This window comes from Carex rostrata, chromosome 21 (genome assembly GCF_964058835.1).
Source record: "Carex rostrata chromosome 21, lpCarRost1.2, whole genome shotgun sequence".
Lineage (NCBI taxonomy): Eukaryota > Viridiplantae > Streptophyta > Magnoliopsida > Poales > Cyperaceae > Carex > Carex rostrata.
The window spans coordinates 4,365,913-4,387,311 of NC_135938.1; positions in this window are offsets into that span (position 1 = coordinate 4,365,913).

Consider the following 21,399-nt stretch of genomic DNA (forward strand, 5'->3'; position numbering starts at 1 on the left):
TTTGAACTCAATTCTAAAATATGAAGAATTTAAACTGTTGAAATTATTTTATCTTACGAGTTAAGACTTAAGTAGTCAAAAGACGTCCAAAAATGAATGCATTAAAATTAATTTATAAATCCTTCTAATTTTGATCACTTGACTCTATACTAAATTAATTTGAAACTTTAAAATTTTTACATGTAAACGTATCACTTATAAGGTAGAAAGATTTCAACGGTTCGAATTTGTCGTTTGAAATTATTTCAATAGGTTTTAGAATTGAGTTCACAAAAAGACTTGATCAACTCAGAAACACACTAGTTCTACTCGCGAGAAAATATAATTTTGTGCGAAAGAATCCCGGCTGTTGTGCTATATGCATCTATTGTTGAACACAGGAGATTGATCATGCCGCATCTATTGGCAACCAAATTTATTTGATAATTTTAGTAATAGATAAAAATAGTAGAGCTTCAAGTTTTTTTTATCAAATATGTTACAATTTAAGAATCATTGGTCGTCAATCAAATACGAAAAATACTGGACAATTAACTCGCTTGATGCAATCAATCTTAAAATTTTATTAATGTTTACACATTATTTTTCTAAAGCATTGATAATATATCTATAGATTTATAGAGTATAATTTTGATAACTATTCATTTGTAGATGAGATGCCGATCAATACCTTGGACCAAAGACATTTTTACCAAAACAGTTGATGTGATGCACATGATCAGACCGCTGTCAAAAGATTACACACTTTTCATAACTAGCTCCAATCAAAAGTCTTAGTTAAATTGTTCTTTTCCGATTTCTTTCTATGTTAAGTGGGAACTCAGGAGAATTGTTTGCTAACTAAATAGTCACCTCCAACAAATAAAGCTAAAAGAGAAGGTTTGGAAAAATGCCATTGATGTCAACTGTCTCCAAAAGACAGAGCTGTCCCATGTGAGCATCAAAAAAATAAATTCAATTACACAATCAATCCACAAATTATCACCTATTCATCGTTCTCATCCTTTAATTTATTGCTGTGAATTGCATTCACATTTCAATGAGCGGATATCAATACGGATACGGATACGGAGCGGATAATCCACAAATACGGATACAAAACTAATAATTGTCAGATAATCGAGTTATATAAACTTTAAAATACAAATACTAATTAACAAATTAAATTAAATTAAGAAAACCAAATCAGAAAATGAAAAAAATGGAGGTGTACTTGAATATAGAAAAGGAGAAGAATTTACACAATAGGAACAAACTTCAAAGTAGTATGTCACTGTCTGTCAAGTTTTAAAGAAAAAAAAAAAAATTCAATTCAAACTCGATAGCAGCGACGTCTGAATTGGTGGACAATATTAATCCCACATTAGAAGGAGAGTAAGCAATATATAGCGCTTTTATGTTTGAAGCGATTCAAACCATAGGGACAAATGAATTATTCGGGTTAGGTTCGACGATGTTAAAAATTCGTGAGTCAGGAAAATTTGAATATAATTCGGAAATGATTCAGAATTATTCGAACCAGAGATCTCTCTTCTGCAAGAGAGAAAAAAAATGTCCTGGAAAAAGTTCGTAAAATTCACGAATTATTCGGATTTAATTCGGTATAATTCGGCGTTCGGTTCGGCATCACAAAAAAACGAATTATTCTGGTTTAATTTCGTTTTAATTAGTGAATCTTGTGACTATCCTTCAAACAAGGAGGTGAGGAGCTACTGGATACCACTGAGTAACTGGATCCATGAAGATTTGTATCCGGATATATAAGGATATCCGTTCCGTTTAGAATCTGCTAAAGTTATCCGAATCCGTATTCGGAGGTTTTCTCCCCACTATAAATATATCCATATCCAAAACCGGATATTATCCGCTCTGTTTAAATCTGGATTCAGATTATCTTCGAATACGGAGCGGATTCGGATCGGATAATCCGGATCCGTTTACACCCCTATGTACAACTAAATTAGGCATAGAAATGTAATTAGTAAAAAATAATATGTTTTACCATTAGAGGAGGAATCATATGTCATATGTTACATTCTCTTTTCTGCATTAATAATTCAAATTGTAAATTCGAATAGTAAGTCAAAATGGTTGATTTTAATCTGATAATACTATCGGTATGTTTTAGTTCATTTCATATAAGATCAGACGACCGAAAAATGGATGAATAATATATGCTACTAAGTTTGTTAAATCGAAAAATGAACAAGTAAACAATGAAATGTTAAGGGCAATTAAGCTGGAAACTTTGAAAATTAGAAGGATAGGAAACAAATTTATAACTATTAAGGGACCAAATAAAAAACTTCACAAATATAAAGTAACCAAAACAGGTGATTATGCTTTAATTAAGGAAAATTTGAATAACTTACTCGTTAAGAAGCTGTACATCTAGAAGATCTGTCCTTCAAGCAGGCAGCTAGATTTCCCACTGGGTTTGACTACAAATAAATTAGTTGTCCCCTTAATTCCAAGGACTACTACTGTAAAGATCCCTTTTCTCTATGAAGCTGTACTTTATTTCTTAATTTATTTAAAGCAGGGGTCAAAGTGTCAAACGGTTTTGGGTCCGTCGACATTACCTGTTACTGACTTCTATTGACTTGTTCACAGCATGCATCATGCGCATGAAGAATTTCTTCTCCTTCTTTCTTTATTATGTTTGTTTTGTTTTTTTCAATGTAAGAACAGTTGCACCTTTTTGATGGTACTATAACTCTATAAGGAATGGAAGGAACTAAACAATATTAATAAATGAATTTTATTTGGAAAAAAAGTAACAAATTTTGATGTAATAACACTGCTTGTTGATGTAACTGTTTGTATGAAGATTTGGGTAATCTTGATACACATCATTGTGTTTTGAATTTAAATTTAGTTAGTTATGATTTTCTTTTCTAAAAGATCTTTGAACTATTGTGCAAAACAAACCAATCATATATCTAGCATTTAATAAAATAAACTTCAAATTGCCAAAACAAAAACACTTGAATGCCATCTTTTATGCAGTGCAATCAGGGTGGAACTATAAAATTTAAATTGGAGGAGTTGAAAAATAAAATGCATAATGTGATAGTGAGAATTTGAACTCATATCTTCACAGTAAAATTCTATAAAGACTACAAACACACATTTAATATTTTATGAAAGAATTGAATTATATGAAAACTTATACGACAATGAAATATGATTAAATTTTAATATTCTTTGGGAGCTGGGGAGTATCAAACATGCACCTCAACCACTGCAGCAACTCAACTTTGTTATTTTAACATAGTAGTTTATATATATAACTTGTATAAAATACCTTATCCAGTATTTTTGATATTTAATTTATATAATAAAAACATTGAATTAATAATATAATTAAATTAATATATAATAGGCGTATCATATTTGAGATTTTTGAAAATTGCGTATCATCGTATCCGATACGATATCCGTACCCGTATCCATAATCCGCCCGGAGCGCAATGTAAATTTAATGTGTTAGCATTTATGTATAAATAATTGTTAGCCTAAGTATTTTCCTATTAACATAGTGTGCTAACTATTTACCACATCAATAAGCATAAGCAAGTATTAGGTATTTCTTAGGTGATACCTTTTGGTGATTGAAACAATTCATCCGCTCCCAAAGAATCTTCTATTTTCAAGGGCAGTAATTAGTAAACTTTTCAAAGGAGCCCCACATGGCCACATTACATGTCAAATCTACAGTAGCCATTAGGCATAGAATTGACATCGTCAAGTTGTTTGTTTGATTATGATAATTATATATGGATATATATATCTTAGACCTCTACTATGCATCCCATCATTCCCTACAAATTTCTACAATTAATCCTAGGCTACAGAATTAAATAATAAGAACATAAATGAACTATGATTTGACAATGGAAACTCGTTTGGATGTTTCTGTTGTTATAATTGAACTAAGATTTGACAATGTGAAAATAATATTAATATCGTATGGATTTAAATTTTTTCTCGAAATGTAAAAATTAGATATGCAAAACATGAACAATTTGAAAGGTTAATATTGCAAAAATCCATGACCAAGTTCAATATTTTGAATATTGTACAAATGTTGGTTAGGGTAGTATATTAAAACACTTCTGCACTGTAAATCTGAGGCTATTACTTCTTATTTATTACATAAAAATGATTGGAAAATATTAGTGGGTGTATATTATTGGAAATGATTACAAATATAAGGGTGGTAGGTACGAGTTAAATAGTGGAGATGCTTAGCAATAGATGATAATTAAGTCTATAAATAGAATCAATGTAATTGTAATCACAATTGACACACAAGATCAGTACAAGATTCTCTCTTTCCAACAGCTCTTTATGATATCAGAGCCGGAATAATACTTATTTACTAATGTTTATTTCATAAATTATGTCTCTAGTTATTTTTCATTCTAACTTATAAAGAAACCTTTATTACAGAAATAAATATTTAATCTTCTCTACTCTAGTCTAAACACTATATTTAGGGGTCTCAATAGGTATGATACGGGTAGGGTGAAAGCATTTTTATATCTATATCCACTAAGAATTAGGGGCGGAACCAGGATTTGAATTTCGGAGGGTGGGGGGGTGAAATTTTTTGGGGGATGCATATGTCGGGTTTTATAATTAATAGGGCCGAAATTTTTTTGGGGGAGTGCATACGCAAGTTTATTAATAAAAATATATGCAACTAAACATGCAAACAAACAAAATCCCCTTGGTTCCACATGCATACACAAGTTGTTGGGGGTGCCTAGCCCCCGCTTGCACCCCCTTGGTTCCACCCCTGCTAAGAATGATCATATCCATACCCTACCCTTACCCGTTAAGATTTGACCTTATCCACCCTACTCTTACCCGTTAAAATCATCGGTAACGAAACGGTAGCAGATGAATAACGAATAATACTACTATAATAATTAGTTTTATTATATTTTATAAATAGAACATCAAAACTTATTTATTTCTCACATATGCAATAATATTAATAAGAAAAAATAAATACATGTGCAATCAATTTCCACTAAATTGTATTTTTTATAAAACAAGAGAATTCAAAAACAAAAATATATCTTCTGACAAATTTAATTATTTAATTAAAGAACAAGACATATAAATAAAAATAATATGTTTATTATTTTTCTTACAACAAAAACAATACACTAAATAAAAAAAGTACTCGCTAATTATTGCTCAAACATTATTATATTTTATATAATTACCCTATAGGGTAACGGGTACGAAATAATCTTTATCCGTACCCTTATCCGTTTAGCTACGCAAAAAAATTCTTATCCATATTCATACCTAATAAGCTAACGAAAAAAAAACCTTACCATACCCTGCCTTATCAAATATAGTACGGGTCGGGTATACAGCTAAACGAGTATCATTGACACCCCTAACTATATTTCACTAATATCTCTAATATTATCTCTATCATATATAACGATGAATAAGGATTTGTAATTATCACAACAGTGCAATGATAGATCCAACAAACTGCAGGTCCAAGTACTTTGAATGTATAACAACTGGAGGCGGATGGAAGAAGGGTTAATGGGGTCAATTGACCTTTATTTTTATATATGTATAATTTTAGAGTAAAATAATTAGGAATTATAAAATTGGCTCTCATTCTATGTAGAAATTTTTTATATGATTGATCTCATATATATTTGATCTTCATTATTCAAAAGTCTAGCTTCACTCCTGATTACAATCATATTTTTTTAAGGAAATTAAATGTAACAACAGTCATTGACAAACTACAAACACAAATTTCTCTGGTTTTCTCCGGTATTTTTTAATATTGACATTTACGAGTATTTTTTGACATCTGGTTCTAACTATATATATCCTTTGATTTTGAAAACTTTTGACTATATAACAGTTAAATATAATAATTATTATTATTTATCATTACAAGATTTTTTTTTTTTTTAATAAAAATTGGAGCCTTGAAGATCAAGCCATTCAACTATTTAATATTCTTGTTATCACAACAAATGATTTTTCCTATTTGGATTTAAATCTCATGACATCTCACATAAAGATCATATATCTTTGTCAATAGACTAAAAACTAATTCTTATCATTATTGGATTTTTCGTTTAGGTAATTATGTCACAATAGCTAGAAAATCGACCGTTACACTGTTATTTTGACCATTAATTATATATACATGGTCAGAATCATTGGTATTACGTTCAGTGCCTGAATCGCTAGAACTTTTCTTGTGCTTTATTTTTCTTTGAAATAGAAAGACGCATTAAGTGGTTTGCGAATCTCCAAAAACGTAGCAAGTAGCTAAATCGGTACATTGTTAGTCAAAACACTCTGGGTGAACTTGGTTTGTTTTTGGTACTTGATTTGTATAGTTATTTTTTTTTTCAATCTTCACAGATACTGTGAAATCGTGAGAAGACAACAAATTTTCAATCTTTTAATAACTAATAATTTTATAACTTTCTTTCTAATTGTGTTACCTCTCTTTTCTCTCTCTTGTACATTGTTAATCAAGTGTTTAATAGTGAGTTCTATACTTTTTTCCTTGTCTTTATACTTTGGTTTTATGTGTGAACTTTTGGTTCTATCAGCTTAGAGTGCAAAATAAGTGAAAGAAAAAAATTCAATTCAATCAAAGCATGTTATTCATCTCCTTTAGATTTAGAATCAGAACTATAAAATCTTGATAGAGAGGTTGAAACTAAAAAAAATAAAAATAAAGATATGGTGGGTAAAATTTGAATCAAAACCTTTCCAACTATAAAATAAAGATCTAACCACTAGACTATAAGCAGGGATGGACCCACATAGGTTCATGGGGGCATTTGTGTTTAAAGGCCCGGACCCAAAACCAATGGACTAATTTATAGGTTTGGACTGACTTTGCCCCCCCTGAATTTATTTTTGGCCCCCCCCCCCCCCCCCCCCCCCCCCCTCTAGAATCATGATTTGTAATTTGGATTAAATTTAAGATTAAAATTAGAAAAAGATACTTGAATTCTGATTAATAATTAGGATTAGAAGTTAGAGCATTGAAAATTAGAAATTAGAGCATTAGAAATTATAATTTAGACCATTGTTTTTTATCTAGTTCCGATTAGTTAATGAGTTTGAATCCGAGTAGCTATTTAAATCTAATTCACTATTTTTTTTGTCCCCCTCCGCTATTCCCTCTCCCCGAAAATTTCGGACTCACCCCTAACTATAAGTAAACACTTGATATTTTATAAAGGAAGCTAAACTATATAAACATTTTTAAAATTAAATTTTAATATATATTATTTAAAATATAAAATTATATAGATGACTCAGCACCCCTATCAATACCTCGTCTAAATCACCTATAAATATAAATATATACCTCGTCTAAATCACCTATAAAGACAACACTTTTTCATTGGTCCAACAATAATCTAAACTAGTTCTAGTTTTTTTCTTAAGAAAAAAACCAGTTCTAGTTATTAGGAGCTAGTTATAGCTAATGAAGTTTAAAAAAAAATTTCTTCTTTGAGCCGTCTGTTGGATGACACGTTAGCTTGGAGCCATTTTTGATTTGAAATTACCTTGATCAAAGTCTACTTAATTTGGAAGTTTGTTACCAGAATTACCATATATAAATTTGGATAAATTGGTTACGTGTTCTTTTAGTACATATCAGGACCATACCACATCACACTTGACATGAGTCGCATTATTCTAATTTAGTTTATGTATAAAATAGACTAGCATGACCAGACCAATTATAATATTTGAAATGGATAATTTAATAAAAATCTATAGAATAAATTAACGTTCATTCAACTTATGATATATCAAGTACTCTAATGATACATATTCTTTTAAATGTGTATTCTCAATTATTTAGATAGAATATATTTAATTTTTTTTTTTAAGATATTTAGCATTCCATCAAATAATTTTAAAATTTTAATGGTAAAGTTTTAAGTTAATAACTTTATGATGAATTAATGACCAATTAAAAATCTAAATTGTTTTAATTAAATGTAACACACATTCTATCTAGTGTAATAAAATGCGGTTTATGCGGCCGCATATGCCTATTCGGTTGGAATCCGCATAGAAATATGTATTCGATCAACATATGCGGCCGCATATTTGCTTGCATATTCAACCACATATTTGCCTGCATATTCGACCGCATATTTAGCCGCATATTATTTCCGCATATTCAGCCGCATATTACCACATACTTGTTTGTATAATACCGCATATGACCGCATACTTTTGTGCACCCAAATTTTTGTGCACCCAAATGCACCCTATCTTTCAAATGCACCCAAATTTTTGTGCACCCAAATGCACCCTATCTTTCAAATCCTTTTTCTCCGTTTTCAAAGTCTGAATAGTCAATCCGAACCGTTAGATGCGATCTATATATTAAGATGTGCTTGGAGACCAAATTTTACATTTTTTGGAATTTTTTTTACTAATTATTAAGTCACTCTGAAAATCGCTGATTTTACATTTTCTGGACCATTGGATCAGCGATTTTCAAAGTGGCTTAATAAATAGTAAAAAAATTCCAAAAAATGTAAAATTTGGTCTCCAATTACATTTTTTTTTTTTTTTGAAAAAGTGGTCACCCACCGATTTCATTTTTAAACCATAATAGTGTTTGCTTCCAATCTCCAAATAATCGGAGAAGGAAACGCATACAGTTTATACCAAGAAAAAACAAACATAAAAAACCAAAAAGGCTGGTCCAGAGAAACAGCCCTAGGCTAATAAACGTCCAAAGAATAGAACTGAAACATCAAAAACAATCAGCAGGCAACAACAGAAACTCCTAGCAATATCAGACAACAAAAAATTCCTAATCATTTAGAAACTCTAACCCAAGCATATGGGTTAAATCTTCTTGTGTCAGCATAGGGTGTTCGACCTCTATCTCTGAATCCCCCTCCTGAACTGTTTCCTGTTGGCCTAATACAATCAGATCCTGAGAAGGCAAGGCATTAGTGTCCAAAGGCATAATTAAAGACAAATTAAGCAATGAGCCATTATTTAAAGTCTTACACCAAAATGTAGCTAAAGCAATAATTTTGGAACCAAGAGCCTTTAAAGTAGTCATATGAGATTGTTGAAAACATAGTTTATTTCTTTCAAGCCATATACACCAAAGCACAGCACCTCGGACAAGCTCTACTAAAGACTTATTTTTAAGCAGAATAGAAGCATTAATAAACCATATATCATCCATAGTAGATCCCTCAAACATAAAGTTATTATGTTGAGCAATCCAATTTCATATTTGAAAAGAGAAGGGGCATTGTACAAAAAGATAGTAAGTGGATTCAAAAGAACCACAAAAATGACATAATGTATTACCTATCCAACCTTTGTGAGTAAGATTTTCCTTAGTTAGCAATTTATTTCGTTTTAGAAGATAAAGAAAAATTTTGATCTTTAGAGGAATTTTTGAAGACCAAATAGATGTGAATTCAAAATTTGGGATACCTCCATATTCAAACCACATATAATAAGAATGAACTGTGAACTTACCTATCGAGGACCATCTCCATAATAAAGTGTCATTTAAAAGGGGATTAAGCCTACAAATATTGAGATGAGAGAGCAGATTATGCCACTCATGAAAAGTGACACCAGTGAGTTGTCGTGTGAAAGAAATATTTAAAAAATCGTGAGCTAATGCCTCACTAACCAATAAATCAGGGTCTTGAGCAATAAGAAAGAGATTTGGATATAAACATGCTAAAGTACTTTCGAAGCACCATCTATCATTCTAAAATAAAATGGTAAGACCATTACCCAAAGTTCTGGCTAGCTCAGTATTAACTACATGGGCACCTTTTAAGATGCCTCTCCAAAAAGGGGAGCATGTGGAAGAGAAACCTGTGAGACCATACTTAGCCAAAACTATTGATTTCCATTTACAACTAATATTAGGATCTTGAAACCTAACCCACCATTTAGCAAGCAAAGATTGATTAAGTCTTTTTAAATCAATTAACCCCAATCCTCCCTGTGATTTACTTTTACAAACAGTTAACCATGAAACTAAATAATATTTCTTTTGTACTGAATTGCCCCAAAACCAAAGAAATCTTCTTCGTAATTGATCAATTCTCAACCTAATTTTAGCTAGGATAAGAAAGACAGACAACCAATAAATAGGTATTGCAGACAAAACAGAATTTAAAAGTGTAACTCGCCCTCCATAGGATAGAAGCTTCCCTTTCCAACCTTGTATACGAGATTCAATTTTATCAATGATAGATTGCCAATCTATCATACTAGGTTTCTTAAAGTGTAAAGGCAATCCTAGATAAGTAATAGGTAAAGAAGCAATTTTACAACCAAATAAATCAACCAATTGTAAACCTTCTTGATCAGTTAAATTAAATGGCACCATTTCTGATTTGGCGTAATTTATTTTCATCCTAGAAAGATTCTCAAAAGCAATCAGATGTAGTTTAAGAGCAGCCACCATTTTAGAGTCAGCTCGAAGAAATAATAAAGTATCATCAGCAAATTGTAAGTTCAAAACTGGACCAACATTTGCAAAATTACCGATTCCGGAAATTAACCCGGCTGACTGAATTTTTTGTAAAGATTTATTTAAAACATCAGCCACCAAATTAAAAAGCAAAGGAGACAAAGGATCACCCTGTCGTAAGCCCCGTTTGCATTTGAAATAAGGACCAAGTGTGCCATTAAAGTTAATACAAGTTTGTCCACTGTATAGGATAGATTTTATCCATGCAATGAATAAAGACCCAAAACCCCTTGCTTGAAGGACTTCAATCAGGAAATCCCAATTCACTCGATCAAAAGCCTTTTCATAATCAAGCTTAAATAGAATTCCCTTTATTTTCCGTTGATGAATATGGTGTAAAACCTCATGTGCACAAGCTATATGATCAGTAACTAATCTGCCTTTGATGAAAGCAGTCTGAGAATCATCAATAAGGGAAGAAAGGACCCTACCTAATCTATTAGTAAGTACCTTGGTAATCAATTTAAAACTGCAATTAATGAGGCTGATGGGTCTATAATTAGTGACAAATTTGGGATCATCCTTTTTGGGGATAAGGCAAACAGATGCAAGGTTCAGTTTAGAAAGTTCAAGATTAATGGAATAAAAAGATTGAAATAATTGGAATAAATCCATCTTGACAGTATCCCAAAAAGTTTGATAAAACAAAAATGAAAGACCATCTGGACCGGGTGCCTTATTAGGATTGCAAGAAAATAAAGTATGTTTAATTTCCTCAAGAGTGAAAGGAGCCTCTAAAGTAATGCATTGAGAAACAGTCAACTTCTCAGAACTAGACCACAAATCCGGATTTAGCGTAACATCCCTTATAGTCGTCGTACCCAACAAATTCTTATAAAAAAAGGTGACATGTGCTTGTAAAACAACAGGATCAAAGCACATTTGCCCATCAATTTCTAATGAAAAAATGAAGTTTCTCCTTTTTTTTGAGGAGGTAGTGACATGAAAAAAATATGGTGTTAGAATTCCCCTCAAGACACCACTGAATACGAGATCGTTGTTGCCAATAAGTTTCTTCTTCTTTATAGATCATATAAAGAGAAGCTTGACAAGTCTTCCAATCCTCAATCTCAGATGCAGAAATAGAGTGAGATTCCTCTAAGATCTCAAAATTAGAAATTTTGGATAAAAGAGATTGTTTCTTTGGTTTTTGTTCACCCATAATATTCGCATGCCATCCCCTTAACTTTTTCCTTAAAAATTGCAATTTTAACTGCCATGATCTGCCAAGCTCTACACCTGAAAGAGTTCCACCAAGAAATCACCAACTCAATAAAGCCCTCTTGAGCTAACCAAATTTTCTCAAATCTAATAGGCACTTTAGTCGGAAACACATGGGTAGAGGTTTGCAAAATAAGAGGATTATGATCAGATAAAAATCTAGGCAAAGAGGAAAGCCTATGAGATGGGTAATGGGATTCCCAAGAAATAGAGCAAAAAACCCTATCCAAAAGGGCTTGAGAAATAGAGTTGACAGATTTTGACCAAGTAAATTGACGATCTATCAAAGAGATTTCAATCAGCTGTAATCTAGACAGTAGAGAATTAAACCTGTTACTCAAGGCAATATTAAAAGAAGGGCCCACTCTCTCATCTCTTCGTCTAATTAAATTAAAGTCACCACATAATAACTAAGCATCAATACCATAAGAATGAATCAGATTCAATTCAGAAAAAAAAAGCATACCTTTTAGAAGAGAGAACAGGTCCATAAACACATGAGTAGACCCAAACAAAATGATCAATTTTATTTTGAAAGTGGATTGAGATTGAGAATTCCCCAATCCAACTATTAAGAGCAACAAATTTAGACTCATCAAAACCAACTAAAATACCCCTGGAGAGACCAGATGATGGTAATTGAATCTATTTCGTAATAGAAGAACTAAGGGAATTAAGAGTCCTCTCAGTGAAAGACTCCTTTTTGGTTTCTAAAATACCAACAATGTCAATAGAATGTGAAATGAGGTAATCTCGTAATACCCTATGTTTAAGAGGCCTTCCTAGTCCTCTAGCATTCCATGTAAAGAGCTTAATCATTTAAAACTTTATGTTTCCCTAAATTTGGTGCCTTAAGTACAAAGTCACTAATATCAAGTAATTTAGAAGGCTCTTTAACAGCCAGAGTATGGTCTGAAATATCATCCAAAACAGAAGATAAAGCTAATTTAGAAATTGTAAGAAACTTACGAACTACTTCTAACTTAATCTGATCAGAAACACCCAAGCAAAATCCCCCAATCTCATACATAGCAATAATTTCAGAATCAGTCAAATGAGCATAAGGAAATTGAGCTAAAAGTTTAGTCATACCTGAACTCGTACTGCGTTTCACTGGCAAAGTGTCAGTCCCCTTGTTGTCAGTTGCCTCTAAAAGCTTGATACGTAAGCTGCTCCTTGTTTCTGCCGAAGAAGAAGGTTTCCCATATACATCCGCTGCTGGAACAGTTTGCCCTGGATTAGCTCTCACTAGAACATCTTGCACTGAAACAGCCGGTACTGCATCTAACGGTTCGGATTGATTATTCGGACTTTAAAAACGAAGAAAAATGATAGGATGCATTTGGGTGCATTTGAACCCTCCTCATATATATATATAAATTCTTATTTTAAAATCCGCATAAAAATCCATATATGCGGTGATCTTTTAAATATATACAAGAATCAACATGCATCACCTCTGCAATAACATTGCAACGGATTTGACAGCTTGAATTTTTTTTTTCTTTGGACAACTGCTTGAATTGGACGCATCGGATTATTTAGGATGCATCTGTGTTTTTTTGGAGGGGTCATAGAAGTAGGTCTGGAATATTACATATTTGAAACGAAATTTAAGGCCCACCATAAATAAATCTTTTAATTTCTCCGTACTAATTTTAATTAATTAATTTGAAACCCCGTCTGGGTAAACTGGTAGGTATATGGAGTTATGGATTAGATATTTGAAACTAGGGGCGGATTTACTGTAGAGATAGCAGTTTCCTCTGGATTTTGAGTTTTAGTGGTAATTTATTAGTACCGATCGACTTTGTTTCTTTGTGGAATTTTTTTTGCTCCCATCTGGATGTTTAATTTGTAATTCGAGTTAAATTTAGTGTTAAAATCGAAATAAATTTCTTGAATTATAATTGGTAATATTAATTATAAGTTATATGATCAGAAATTATAAGTCAGGATATTGAAAAATATAAGTCAAAACATTATTTTTTTATCGAGTACCCAATTAGTTAATGGGTTTAAATCCGATAAGTTATTTAAATCCGATTCGATATTTTTTTGCCTCTTCATGACGAAAATTTTGGGTCTGCAACTGTTTGAAACGAAATTAATTTGTTGCTCCACCATAAATAAAATATTTCTATTTCTCCCTACTAATTAGTTCATTTAAAAGCCGTCTCTTAAAACGCATCTCTTAAGCTTAACTGTGGTCGTGGGTTCAAGCCTAGGCGTGCAAACGGATCCTGATCAGATATCTGGAATATCCGAATATTCATGTGGATATGGATATAATTTTAAATTTTAATAATTCGTAGCCGGATAATAGATATGTCTCATATATATTAATATCATAAGTATTAGATGTAACGTTAGATGGACGCTATAATTATTCAAATAAAAAATCAAGAACTCCATTGAAGTATAAAAAAAATGAGTGAGGCTATGGTAATATGCATACTACACAATTATTCGCACTACAAACTCGTATTTCTGTTTTGAAAGTTTAAACAGTCGATCTAAACCGTTCAATATAATTTTCATATAAAAATATATTTGCTGACCAAAAAATTTAGAATTTGTTTAATATTGTTTTAGATAAGTAAAAAATCACTTGATTTGAAATTTTTTAACCATCTAAAAAGATAGTAACAAAACTAAAAAAAAAAAAAGAATTGATCTTCAAATACAATATCATATAGAGATTATATGTAATGATTAGAATTGACTGTTTAAAATTTGAAATTAAAAAATATGAATTCCAATCACGGATCTATCTATAATATGCATATTACCAGTGTAATAAAATACAGTTTATGCGGCTGCATATGTGTATTTGGTTGTATTCCACATAGAAATCTGTATGCTGTCAATATATACGGTTCCGACCGCATATTCGGCCGCATATTACTACTGCATATTGGGCCGCATATTAGCGCATACTTGTTTGTATGATACTGAATATTATCACATACTACCGCATATTACTGCTTATTACCATATATTATTGCATATTACCGCATACTGCATACTACTGCATCTTACCACATATTACCGTATACTTATATATTACCGCATAAAACAAGTTTTTGCTCCATAGCACTATATTTTCATTTTGAAAATTCAAACAACCGATCCGAATCGCTCAACACGATCTCCATATTGAATTGTGCTTGGAGACCAAATTTTACATTTTTAAATTTTTTTTTTACTATTTATTAAGCCACTTTGAAAATTGTTGATCCGGTGGTTCAGAAATTTTTATAATTTTTACAGTTCACAGTGAAACAACAATTTTTAAAGTGGCTTAATAAATAGTAAAAAAATTCTAAAAAATGTAAAATTTAGTCTCCAACACATTTCAATATAGAGAACATGTCAGAAGGTTCGAATCGGTTGTTTGGATGTTCAAAATGGAAATATGGCATGGAGTACAAGCGTGTTTTACTCCATAGCTCACCCAAGTCAACCTCTCTCTCTCTCTCTCTCTCTCTATATATATATATATAGAGAGAGAGAGAGAGAGGAGGGATCAAGTTACAATAAGTTATCACAATCATTTTCTACATTTTCAAAGTCCAAATCGTCGATCCAAACCGTTCAACATGATCTCCACAATAAAATGTGCTTCCAGATCAAATTTTATATTTTTTAGAATTTTTTTATTATTTATTAAGATGGGTACAAAATTCAATGGTTTGAATTTGACTAGTTTTTGTACCCATCTTAATAAATAGTAAAAAATTTAGTCTCCAAGCACATTTTATTGAGGAGATCACATCTAACGGTTTGGATCGACGATTTGGACTTTGAAAATGAAGAAAATGGTTGTGATAACTTGTTGTAACTCAAAAATTGTTGTAACTTGATCCCTCCTCATATATATATTGTTAGTGTAATAATCTAGAAGTCAATAATACGATAAATTATCATAAAGCTTTGTTCATGAATTGAATGTTTAAAATATCATTTTGTTGCCTTGAGTATTATTGCATTTATGAATCATTCCGAGTTCATGACTGGAATTGTGAAACTTCATAATACAGATGATATATACTCTTAAAAAGTCTCTGACCGAGGTAATTAGCAGGAACACTAATTACCGCTACAAGGTTAGTGTGTGGATTAAAAGATGGTCAAGTTTTACAGACCATTGACAAGAGATGTCATTTTAATCACACAGATATATGTTCTAGGAACATGGTATTTGACAGACCCCGAATGAAACATTAAATAGAATTGTGTTCGTTTAATGTTTTCATTTAGTGTCATGTTCTACAGTATGAGGTATTCATCATTCCTACTAAGAGATGTGTATGTGTGAGTGTTATCTAACACTGTCCGTAAAAAACAATCATAACGGTAGCACTTCCGTATGTATAGCTTAGCTGAGGAAGTGATGGTTTACCAAAAGTACTATTGTCCCTCATATTTTGTACGAGCTATAGCATCACTGGGCCCCTTAGTAGAGTTAGATTATCTGCATGCGGTATAATTACAAGAGTAATTATATTTGATAAATCTGCTCAAGATCAATAAAAGATTAAGTTAGCAAGAATGACACACATCTACCTTGAAACTGATCTGATAGCTACGTGACAAAAGAACTGACACAAGTAAATAGTTTACTGGATCGTGGTATTGTACAGTACAGCATCATCTGTGTAATTGGATGGTCACGATGTATACTGCCAGATGCCTCTCATGATTATAGAAGTTAAAACAGTTTTAATTCTATTTACCAACATAACACAGATCCCATTGGGTCACACCATATAGGAGCTACTCGGAGAATCTTACTGATTAATTATAAATTGATTATAATTAATATTAAGATGGTTATAATTAATTATATGTGATATAATTAAATTATAAATGTCATATAAAATGACAAGCAGAAACAACGGTTAATTTATAAACGTACACGATACGTTGTATAAAGGTTACTGAAATAACAACCGCAAGAAATATAATTGTTCAGAATAATTATACAGATATTAATTGGATTTGGGCCAAGGGCATTTTGGTCTTTTCACTTTAGAACTTTTCCATACATGTCATCATCCTTATCCATACATGACATGTCATCATGTTTATCCAACCGAGGGCATTTTGGTCTTTTCACTTTCGAACCTCCTTACTATTCATAGGGTATTTCGGTCATTCCGCAGCTTAAGCACAAAGCTAATTAATCGGTTTGAACTGTCAAAGCCGAGCTAATTAAATGAGTTTGAACTGTCAAAACCCTAACATACACACACACACACATATATATATAGAGAGTGAGAGTGAGAGAGAGATAGGCTAATAAACAATCGATTGTTCCTGAGGTTCCGTACAACCAAGTTGTTTTTCAATTTTTAAAGTCCAAATGATCGATCCAAACCATTAGATGTGATGTCCATATTAAAATGTGCTTGGAGACCAAATTTTATATTTTTCTGATTTTTTTACTATTTATTAAGCCATTCTGAAAACCGCTGATCCAACGGTGGCTTAACAAAACAGTAAAACCAGAAGCCACCGTTGGATCAGCGGTTTTCAAAGTGGCTTAATAAATAGTAAAAAAAATTTAGAAAAATATAAAATTTGGTCTCCAAACACATTTTAATATGGAGATCACATCTAACGGTTTGGATCGATCATTTGGACTTTAAAATCAGAAAACATCTTGGTTGTACGGGACCTCAGGAACAATCAATTGTTTATTAGCCTATCTCTCTCTCTCTCTCTCTCTCTCTATATATATATATATATATAGGGGTTGTCTAATTTGCTGCCGGCAACACTTTGGCGAAGTGCTTACGGGGTCATATTAGCGTATTTGATGTTCAAACAACAAATCCAAACCGTTAGATGTTTAATCTATATTAAAATATGCTTGGAGACCAAATTTTACATTTTTTGGAATTTTTTTACTATTTACTAAGCTGGTTTGAAAACTGCTGTTTTTATTAAATTTATGAAGCATTGAAAACAACGGTTTTCAAACTAGCTTAATAAATAGTAAAAAAAATCTAAAAAATGTAAAATTTTGTCTCCAAGCAGATTTTTTTTTTTTGAAGAAGGTCTCCAAGCAGATTTTATAATAGATTGAAAATCTAACGGTTTGAATTTGTTGTTTGAACATCAAATACGCTAATATGACCCCGTAAGCACCTCGGTCGAATTGCTTCCGATAACAAATTAGTCAAACTATATATATAATTATATGTATGTATGTATGTATGTAAATTCTCATTTTAAAATTATCATGTATAAGTTTGTATGCAGTAATCTTTCATGTATCGCATAAAAACTGCATTTAATAACATTGCATATTACCAAAGCCTCACTCACAAAAATTCAAGAGCCAAAAGTAGATTCTTCTTAAAGTAATATTAATGATAGCTTTGTAGAGATTTGAAAATATACTCTTTCAACATTCTGCCTCCTTTTTGACAACATTTTGTTTGTTACTAAAAGTGGAAACAAAAGCTTCTCTTTAATTATATAATTAATGACGATGTTGTTGCCGGGAAATGATTTCATTTGTGCAGAAGAGAAGGCGCTGCATATTTATTGCAGTATGACCTTTTTGACTACTCCATGATTAATCTCTTCTTACAATTTAGTATTCCTTAGTTGTTGGGGCACATGCTTTGAATAAAGAGTAAGATTTAGATGCTATGATAGCATAATGCAATTAGTGCGGCGGTTTTAAAAACCTATCGTATAAACTTCAAACTTTGATTTAAGTACCTTAGTAAATTGGTTATATAATATACTTGTAAAATACTAATTTTTACTATTTTTGAAAAAAAATTATGATTTTTTTATTTACGAAAGAAGGCAAAAAATGATCTAAAATATTGACAATTTTTTTAATTTTTAAGTCGTTGTTTGTCATCTTTTATATAAAAATAGTAAAAATTAGTATTTTACAAGTTCATTATATAACTAATTTACTGAGTTACTTAGATCGTAATTTAAAGTTTAAAGTTGATTCGATAGATTTTTGAAGCCGTAGCACGGATGATCTTATGCTATCCATAGCACCCAAGCCTTACTCTTGAATATATTACAGCTTATCTTCATTTTTTTAGTGTTATGTCACAAAATATCCTGTTATAACCGTTCGATTTATGTTAAATTGTGTGCGGACAATTTTATAATTTGTACAGATCAAGTTCATACAAATTTTTATTCGGATCGAACGGCTACAAGTCCGTCTTAATTATTGATGCTCACCAACTATTAATAGTAAATTAGGTTAGTCTCAAAGGCTCAATCATGGATATAAAATATATATATATAAAAAAAAAAAATTCAAATCGTCAGCTTGTCACTTTCTTAACCCTACATTATGAACAACGAAATCTAATTAATGTGCAGTACGTACTACCAATCATGATCAGCTGGCTGGCTACTGGCCGGTATATATAAACAAAAATTTCTTAATTCTGCATGAGACCAGAAGTTGGTGGCTCATTAATTTATAAAAACATAAATTCCATGGAAACTTGAAACTTGCTGACTAATTTAGCCTACTCTTTGAAGTTTCAATCATTCCAAGTTCCAACCCAACTGGATAAGCTATTAAATAAAATAATGTAATATGACAATTACAATAACTAGGGGGATTCAGCATTTCGTAGGGTTAAAAAAAATATCGAATCGGATTTAAATCCATTAACTAATTAGATATTCGATAAAAAAATAATGTTTTGTCTTATATTTTCTAATGTTCTAATTTGTAATTTCTAATGTTTTAACTTATAATTCTAATTACCAACATAATTCAAGAAATTTATTTTGATTTTAGGGAAAAAATTTAGTGTGCTCATGCAAACTTTTAAAATAACCAATTTTCCCATGAAAACACTCTAATATCTAATTTCCCCATCAAAACTTCTCATTCTTTCTTTTATCCCCTTCTAATTATTTAACCTTTAATTTAATTATTCTAAAAAATTGACTGACCACTATACCCTTTCTAATTTAAAATGGAGTTGTCCAGTTTTTTCTATTTTTCTTTCTCATTCTCTCTCTCTCTCTCTCTCCCCCACCCGTCTGGACCAATCTATCACAAACAGAGCATTAGAATCACTTGGGTTTCTCCAACTAGCAACCGATTGTGCTTCCTTCTTTTTATTTCTTCTTTTAAAATATAATTAATTAGACTTAGCCTGTGAAACTTACGGATTCCCAAAAGAGAATGAAACTGTAATAATTTTAATTTCACACTCAACTCTGATAAAATTCTGAAAAACTGAATTTCTTGTTTGCATACACAATCAACATGTTCAAAATCAAAATCAAAATTAAAATCACAATTACATACACTAATCTCATTTTAACTTGAAACAATCTCATGTAAACCACCTACCCATTTCTCATTTTTCCATGAAATCTCACTAATAATGCTTCTTTCTAAATTTCTCTCTTTAAGAAAAAATAATTCTTGATTTTCGCTTGTAACAATCGTCTCTTCAAATTCAATCGATTCTCCATTGCATCTCACTGTAACCCAACTCGCATCATCCCAACTCGAATTCATTTCACCATTAAATTCACCAATTAACAATTTGATTCTCCTGACATAATTGCTTCTCTTTCTTCTTCTCCGTTAAGCAAAGATATAGATTTCCAAAATCCCTGATCATTTTGCTATAAAAGGGTCCAGCGGGGGAGAGAGAGATAGAGGAGTACCTCATAAATAGAATATCTATTGCAGTAAACTCAAGTGATGAAGTACGGAAGTGTAAAGAGACAACTGAACTTGAAGAGACGAATTAAAATTAGAGAGGGTAAATTCCATTTAAAATCAGAGAGGGTATTAGAGGGTATATTGGTCAGTTTATTTTTTAGAATCATTAGATTGAAGGTTAAATAATTAAGAAGGGATAAAAGAAAGAATGAGAAGTTTTGATGGGAAATTGAATATTAGAGTGTTTTATGGGGAAATTGGCTATTTCAAAAGTTTGCATGGGCACACTAAAATTTTTTCTCTGATTTTAATCCTACATTTAACCCGAATTATAAATTAAACATTCAGAGGGGAGCCAAAAAATTTTCTAGAGGGGAGGAAGATAAAGTCAATCGGAACCGATAAATCACCGCTAAAACTCAAAATCTAGAAGGGAGCGACTGCACCCCCTGACTCCACATGAGTCCGCCCCTGCCTATACAGTCTTCCAGAACAAAAATAATCCAAATAAAGAAGGCTGCTAATAATTCCGGGTATGCTGAGACTTGAGAACCAGCCTTAGTCTGGTAGTTAAAGGTAATATTTTTCGGGTGAAAAATTATAAGTTGGAAATTCGACTACTTTGTAGATATTAATGGTTGATGGAATGATGGCTTTGTTTCTATCTCTTACTCAAAAATAATTTCAGATATTTTGCATGTGTTTTAGCTGATTGTGGATCGATGTCGCCACGTCACCATTGATTCTTACTTGTGTGTTAAGTATGAAATTTACATACCAGAGACGTATAGATTTAGTCATAAACTAGTTTAGGGGTAGATAAAAGTTTAGTGTAGGCAAAAATTAAAGACTGGGCTGTGAAAAATTAAATTATAATTAAGGTTAGGCAAGAATTGAATTCTTAGGATAGACAAACATCCACATACAT